The sequence below is a fragment of the Capra hircus genome, chromosome 15 (assembly GCF_001704415.2).
Source record: "Capra hircus breed San Clemente chromosome 15, ASM170441v1, whole genome shotgun sequence".
NCBI lineage: Eukaryota > Metazoa > Chordata > Mammalia > Artiodactyla > Bovidae > Capra > Capra hircus.
The window spans coordinates 4,550,269-4,556,989 of NC_030822.1; the positions used below are offsets into that span (position 1 = coordinate 4,550,269).

At 38.8% G+C, this 6,721-nt stretch overlaps 1 pseudogene; it reads right to left on the reverse strand.

The window, feature by feature from the left end:
* On the reverse strand, positions 216-3,822 carry LOC108637604 (annotated as a pseudogene).

A 6,721-nucleotide genomic window follows, 5' to 3' on the forward strand; every position in this document is an offset into this window, starting at 1 on the left:
AGTGAAAGAGGAGAGTGAAAAAGTTGGCTTAAAGCTCAATATTCCTGGAGGAGGGCATGGCAACCCACTCCAGTATTCTTGCCTGGAGATTCCCATGCACAGAGAAGGGGTCACAAAGAGTAGGACACTGGGATAAGCACACATTGGAAGAAAAATGTAATAACCTTCAACACACTGTATAAAGCACATTTAAGAAACTGCTTTCCTCTCTCTTCTCACTCAAAAATTACATGGGGTGAGAAAAACATTTTGGCTTTGACTAATTTTCTGATGGTCTCCTTCACATCATTATTTCTAAGACTGTAGATAAGGGATTTAGCATGGGGATCACTATTGTGTAAAGCACAGTGGCTACTTTGATGAAGAGCCATGAGCTTCTGGAGTTGGGTACACAGAGAAGAAGGATGACCCCATGGAAAATGGTGATGGTGGTCAGGTGGGAGGCACAGGTGGAGAAGGCTTTTCGGAGTCCACCAGCTGAAGGCATCTTGATGATTGTGACAATTATGAAAATATAGGAGGCGAGGATAATCAGGAGGCTACACACTTCACTGAGAGTAGAAATGATAAAACGTGTCATCTGCCTGAAGTGAGAGAGCAAGAGGCAGAGCAGAGACAATGGCAGAGTACTCACAGCCAAAGTGATGTATGCCGTTAGAACCGCAGAAGGACGGCTCCGAAAGAGAACAGGTGATCGTCCAGGAACACGATCCACCCCACGTGTAGGTTCCAGCGACCAGGAGGCTGCAGAGCTTAGGAGACATAGCAACTGTGTAGAGCAGGGGTTACAAACAGCTACACACGGTCATAGGCCATCACGGCTAGCATGAACATCTCCGTAATCGCAAGTGTGCAACCAAAGAAGAATTGCATCATGCAACCCACGTAGGAGATAGTCCTTCTGTCCACAAGCAAGATCTCTAAGAGTTTAGGTGTGGTTATAGAAGAGTAACAAAAATCAAGAAAGGAGAGATGCTGCTGAGAAGAAGTACATGGGGGTGTGAAGCTTGGGGTTGCTTCTGATGATCACAATCATACCCAGGTTCCCCACCACAGAGACGGTGTAGGCGGTGAAGAAGGCCAGGAAGAGGGGCACCTGGAGCTGCGGGGTATTCGGAGAAGCCCAAGAGGACGAAGGTGATTCCAGCACTCTGATTCTTTTCATCCATCACTACAGCTTCTTACCAGAGAAAGCCAGAGAGCTCACCCTAGGCAACCAGACATGACAGAAACAGAGGTATTTCCTCCCAGCCTGGACAGGGGACTGGCTTGCAGTGGTGAAGTCTTGGATTTCCCAGGAATGCGAATTAAGGCGGCAGTTGGAGCCCAAATATACCGTGTGTCTACAGGTGTGGAGAGTGCAAGTCAGCTTCTGATGTAGGGGCAAGGGAGAGGATGAACTGGGAAGAACTGAGTGTCACGGTGACTCAGAAAATGTCCTGGTTTGAATTTTCTCAACCTTCTCAGCTGTCGCCCTTTTCTCCGCATGGATAATTTCTTTCTTTAGCTTTGCTTAATTGAACTTGCTGATTGCACTTGCAAAGTCTTCTGTTTGTTCAGGCCATTCTAACTGCTGAAGATGTCCTCTGTTTTTCTCTCACTTTTCCTTAGTGCTCTCCAATCAGAGAGAGGCTTCCCAGGTAGTGCGGTGGTAAAGAATCCTCCTGATGGTGCAGGAGATGCAAGGGACATGAGTTCAATCCCTGGGTCAGGAATATCCCCAGGGGAAAGAATTGGCACCCCACTCCAGTATCTTTGCTGGTGAAAACTGGTGGACGGAGGAGCCTGGCGGGCGACAATTCCATGGAGTCGCAAGTCACACAACTGAGAGATTCAGCACCCACCTCATCAGAGAAGCCTCAGGTTTATGATTTCACCAACTGGCCAAACCTTGGGTAAAAGGTCACATATTGTATCTCCTAGAGAATATGAATGATGTCTTGTTAACAATCTAGACTCTTTAATCAAGTCAGCTTGCCTTCAAATTTAACCTCAGTCACTTATTAACATGTCTCTGACAAGTTAAGCTCTCTGAAACCTTACCTTTAGAATATAATTCTATTATAAGAATTTCTTTTTACTATACAATTATGTATAAAATATAACTTAGTGAATTATTTTCTAAAATGTTTAAGACTTTAATTTCACATGTAATAATTGCCCCCCACTAAATTTAGTTTTAGAATTCTGGAGTGGGTAGCCATTCCCTTCTCCAGGGGATCTTCCCAACCCAGGGACTGAACCCCAGGTCTCCCACATTACAGGTAGATTCTTTACCAGCTGAGTCACAAGGGAAGACCAGAAACACTGGAGTTCGTGGCCTATCCCTTCTCCAGAAGATCTTCCCCACCCAGGAATCGAACTGGGGTCCCATGCATTGCAGGCGGATTCTTTCCCAGCTGAGCTATCAGGGAAGTCCAACTTTAATTATTTTCTAAAACATTAAGACTTTAATTTCACATGTAATAAATGGCCCCCACCAAATTAGTTTCTTCTCTTCTATTTCTAATGCTGTTTTTCATGTTTACTTTGAATTTGAAATATATAACCTCAAAATATTCTACAATGTAGCACCACCTATAATTTTATGAAGTCTGAAATGGTGCAAATAGTGACTAAGAAGAAGAAAAAATGCATACACAGAGGAAACCTTTTTCTTAATTCTTTTCTAATGTTTCCTTCTTAGCTGCACATTTCCATTAATGTCTCGAGCCATCAAGGCATAAGTTTGTTTTGTCCATTTTTCCCTGTCCTTGTCTGTATCTCTATGATTTCCTTTCCATCCAAGGTGGAGGCTGTGAAAAATATAATTAGGACAAAATGAACATATTCTTCAAAATACACTCCCATCTTTATTGCTACCTACCACATATCTATTCAGCAGCTGTCTTTATTTAGCCTAACTACAACCATCCTTCAGGACTACTTTTCATTCAATCTTAGTTTAAAATCATGCTCAAATGCTTACCCATATTCAAAATCATCTCCATACAGATTACCTGCAATCTGAACTCTTCTGTCTGGATTTCTGTGATCTCTAAAAGAACTAAACTACCAGTGCAGCAGACATAAGAGACACGGGCTCTATCCCTGGATTGGGAAAATCCCCTGGAAGAGTGTATGGCAACCCACTCTGGTGTTCTTGCTTGGAGAATCCCGTGGACAGAGGAGCCTGGCGGGCTACAGTCCATAGGGTTGTTTATAAAGAGTCAGAAAGGACTGAAGCGACTTAGCACGCACAGTATCCCTGCATTATCTAGACTGCTTGATAGCTACTTCTTTCATTTCACTCACTGCAGCAATTTTGATTTTGGTGCACAAAATACACACATTTTGGTATATAAAAGCATTATTACCTTTTAATATCAAATCCCAGGCAATGTATTTCAGACTACTTTGGGGTTTAACTCAGAACTCAAGTTTGCTGTATTGCTCCAACTTGCTTTCATCTGCGTGATTTTAAACTCAAAGAATTTAATGCAAAGTCTGGCATATTTCTCTACAGTTTTATAGATTTATTTTTAATATTTCCCTAATTTTTTATTTTTAGTTGCAAACAAATACTACTACTTGAATGTCCACCAAGGACATCATTCAGCTATACAAGCAAAGTTCAAAACTAAATGCATCCCATGAGTCTTAAAGATATAAGAAGTAAGTTCAATATCTTGTATTCTTCCCCTTAAATGAATTAAATGAATACCATTTCATTGCTACTAGGGTTGCATAGGTGTTTCTCTGCCAAAAATATTCTTAATTTCAGAGTTTCCCACATCAGAATTAAAGTAAATCACTTAATTTAAACAACTCACCGGAAGCCATGTAGTCTTTATAGATTGATTTACTGAAGACTTCTTTAAATAAGAATCTTGAAAAGTATTTAACAAAAATACTTACATTTAATTAAAATTGTTGTAGCTTGTAATAAGAGTATTGTAACCTCTTCCAAAGTATATTTCAGTAAAGTCATCAAGAAAATTACATTTTTTTTCTCATTAAAAAATAGAGACACTCCCAAGGGTAAGCCATATACTTCTAAATTAAACTTAGGGATCATGCTGTATATTTATGTCTACCTGAGTGACTTTGGGGATTCACACCCCAGACAATTTTGATTGGGGTGTTTTCCATGAGCTACAAACAAGACAATTTAAAGAAAATCCCGTCCTCCTCATTTAGAGTATAGTTTATTTTAAATCATTAAATCATATAGGAAGCTTGAGCATGTTTATCTTCTTATCTTAGAAAAATAACACTAGCAATCAATCTGTTTACATTTATATTTATCATGGAAGATGTGAATTCCAAAATTCAGAAAGAAAATCACAATTACTGTTCAATAGACTAAGCACAGTGCTGTTTCTGTGTTATGTTTATTTCAGTCTTTCCTCTAAGTTTTCTTATTTGGACATCTACATTTTTGTAAAAAACACATTTAATATCACACTGAATAGAAATATGATATTATGGCATTTGCAGTTATTATTATATCCCAATGTTTCCATTTTATTAAAACTTGTTGAATATACATTTTTTGATAATGTAATCGATAAAAACCTATCAATTATGTGGTATATGAATGGTCTATTTCATCAAATTAACTGCTGCAGATTCAGTGGCTTGAAAAATACTCATTTATGAATTCACAATTTTGTACGCCCGAAGTTAGGCAGAATAAACCTGGTCCCTCTATTCAAGTTATCGCAAGGCTGAAATCAGTGTCAAGTTTCTCATCTAGAAACTGGTTCCCTACCAGGCTCATTCATGTTGTTGGAATAATGCAGTTCCTTGAGTTGTAGGAATAGGGTCTTGCTTCCTTGACATCTGTTTGGGGTTATTCACAGCTCTTAGAATCCACTCCTGGGTATCCGCTTTGTTTTCTCTGCTCAAGTCACTCTAACACCTCAAATCTCTCTTTCAAAACCCTCTTATAATTCATGCATCTCTTTAAAGAGGGATTCAAGCATTTTTAACAAATCATCAGATTATATGAGACCCACCAATCAGGATAGTCTTCTTTCATTATGATCAACTGATTTAAAACTAGTTATAATTTAAAATTATTTGCCAGCAGCTCCCAGATTAATGTGTAATTGAATGGCTAGTTGAAGATATGTGTACATCAAATGGTGGGGAATCTTAAGGACTAGTTTAGAGTTCTACTTGTCACTCATAAGGTCAACATTTTTGTACTCTCTCTATTAATACCTCATTCTATTTAAAATAGCATCTACTTGCTTGAATGTTTTACTTAAGAGAAGAAATCTGATGATCTGTGATTTCATCTTAAGAAGATAAAAAAGCAAACATGGTTTTTAATCTCACAATAAATAGGAGGAAAAGATGAGAATGGTGATCAACAAAATAGAAAATGGACAGTGAAATAGAAATAAGGGATTGAGCAAAACTAAAATTCTGATGTTTAAAATGATATATAAAATCAATCATCTGTTAGATAAATTGATTAAAAATAATAGATCATAACACAATTGCTGCTCAAGAAAAAAATGGGATTTCATTACAGATGCTGTCAACGTAGAAAAATCATTAGGGAGTATTATGTATAATTTTCTTCCAAAAAGTTTAACTACCTAGTTGATGTAGAAAAATCATTTGAACCATACAAATAAACTTACCAAAGATGAAATGCAAAATATGAATAGCCTCTATCTTCTTATGAAATTGCGTTTTCAGTTAAAAATCTTCCTACAAGGAGAACCTCAGTCCCATACTGCTGCTGCTGCTGCTAAGTCACTTCAGTCGTGTCCGACTCTGTGTGACCTCGTAGACGGCAGCCCACCAGGCTCCCCCGTCCCTGGGATTCTCCACGCAAGAACACTGGAGTGGGTTGCCATTTCCTTTTCCAATGCATGAAAGTGAAAAGTGAAAGTGAAGTTGCTCAGTCGTGTCCGACTTATAGCGACCCTATGGATTGCAGCCCACCAGGCTCCTCCATCCATGGGATTTTCTAGGCAAGAGTACTGGAGTGGGATGCCATTGCCTTCTCCTCAGTCCCATACTATTAAATGGTAAATTCTGTCAAGCATGTAAGTAATAAATGGCACAAAAAAAGTGCATGGATATTTGAATAAACAGAGCAATAAGAGATAGATGCAACACTTTTTCTTCATCCCATAAATATAGCTCATACTCAAACTGGAGGCATTGAGATCTGAATTCAGTCAGTCTGGCCCCAGAGTTTGTGCTCTTAGTTAAAAAGTTATGTCATTTGATTGCAACTGGGCCATAAAGATTCTTAAAGGATAAGTTTATGATCATGGGTTTTATAGTCTCACAACTGGGAAGGTGTTGGTTGAAGGAAGGATTTGATTAGAATTTTGCTCCAGAAGGATGATTCAGACAAGAAGAGGAGGGGGAGCTAGAGAAAGAAATAAAACTGGAAATGTTGTTTAAACTTGATAACATGATTGATGCTGTTACTATCTTGCCTATACCTTGTGTGAAACAAGTACTTAGGATTGTGTTTATTTGTATGTGACAGCTCTCTAATTCCCAAACATCCATGTACATAAGAATATTCCAAGAGGCTTGTTTAAAATGAACATTCCTGGGTTTCTCTGCCAAATATCTGTGAGTTCAACTGATTTCCCAGGTGCTTCTGACTGAGGTTCTAAGAAACCTCTATGATAGAAACCAGAGATTTCTGGATTGGCTTTTCAGCTACAAATATCTAGGACCCAGAGTTGTGCAAGGACAATGA